Genomic DNA, 1374 nt, shown 5'->3' with positions numbered 1-1374 from the left:
AGAGAGAGAGAGGGAGAGAGAGAGAGATGGAGGGAGGGAGAGAAAAGTAGAAAATTACTTTATTGCTATGTACATTGTACAAGTATAGATAAGTTTCTCTGTTACTTGATGCATTTAAAAATGTGAGATCGATTGTAATGTTACTGACATGTACAATATAGCACTACATCAAATATTGACATTATGCATTGAGTGTATAGGATATGTCCTACTTAGTGACTGATGTACATGTGAAAGTATGATGCAGGAGTCAATGTGAATCATAATGTGATACACTTTGAGTGTATTATGAATGCTGATACCCATGTACATGTATGCATGTGTTTATGTACATGTAATACGATATGCTATACATGAGGTAGAGTATGAGTAATGAATGATGTTTTTGTCATATTGACCACTCACTTGTGGTGAAGCCAGTCTGTGCTCATCCAAACCATTTCAAACAGTCAGCTAATGATGCAAATCGTGATGCTAAATGACTGTGAGCATTACAAAGTTGAGGGTAGAAGGTTTAGGTGTCAGTGTACAAATGGTGGGATTTGTGGCTTAGTGGCTTAGGACACAGATTATTAGGAGATTAGGAGTAGTGATTAGGATCTTAAAGGTCATTGGCTTAACCTACATGTATATAGTACATGATATATGTGAAGTATAGGTTATAATAGGTAGTTGTTTTGTCAGTCTGTCATATCCATTCATTCTATACAACTTAAATTTGTCTTTAATAATATAAACATGTGTAACTATAGTACCCCTTGTTTCAAACTTGTACATCTTTTCATTGTCTTGTTATTATTGGTTATGCCTAGAGCTGATTGCCTATTTAAATTAAACCTTCAGGGGATAAGCCTCAAGGGCATTTTGTGGTTGCCAGGACAATGACATTACACTGAGCAAGAAAAACTGAGAGCAAAAAGTAATTTGAAGAATGCTCTAAAGAGGAAGATGAGGTAGTAGCACTATAATAACATATTTGTAGGGACTAAGGCCTCTTTGTGTGGCTATGCATATCTTTTAATAGTAAGGAATTTATCACTTGTAGCTATAGCCTTGTAGGGTTCACAGGTCACGAATACTACTTATGTTAATTCTATTTCTGATGCAACTTTCATAGTAATATATATATTTTTATGATATGGGGGAATTCCTTGAAGAGCTAAAAATAGGTATACGCTTGTGTATGCGCTTTGACTGTGGTCAGACATGTGATGTAAGGTCTACTATATCCTATTTATAGTAATGGCTAATCCAATTAGTAGGCCTATCTAGAGTCTCCCATATGTAGCATTGGTAGTAGTTATGGTTTGAGATCTGTCTATTTAAGACCACAACTCTACCTGCTGAGTGTAATACTTCCTAAATGTGTATCTG

At 35.4% G+C, this 1374-nt stretch overlaps 1 protein-coding gene across 1 annotated transcript in view; it reads left to right on the top strand.

The window, feature by feature from the left end:
• Window positions 1-1374, top strand: part of LOC100640169 (inactive rhomboid protein 1-like) — an 11626-nt gene that overhangs the window by 8910 nt on the left and 1342 nt on the right. The window lies entirely within an intron of this gene.

The sequence above is a fragment of the Amphimedon queenslandica genome, unplaced genomic scaffold (assembly GCF_000090795.2).
Source record: "Amphimedon queenslandica unplaced genomic scaffold, v1.1 AMPQUscaffold_13245, whole genome shotgun sequence".
NCBI lineage: Eukaryota > Metazoa > Porifera > Demospongiae > Haplosclerida > Niphatidae > Amphimedon > Amphimedon queenslandica.
This window is presented reverse-complemented; position numbering and strand designations above follow the sequence as displayed.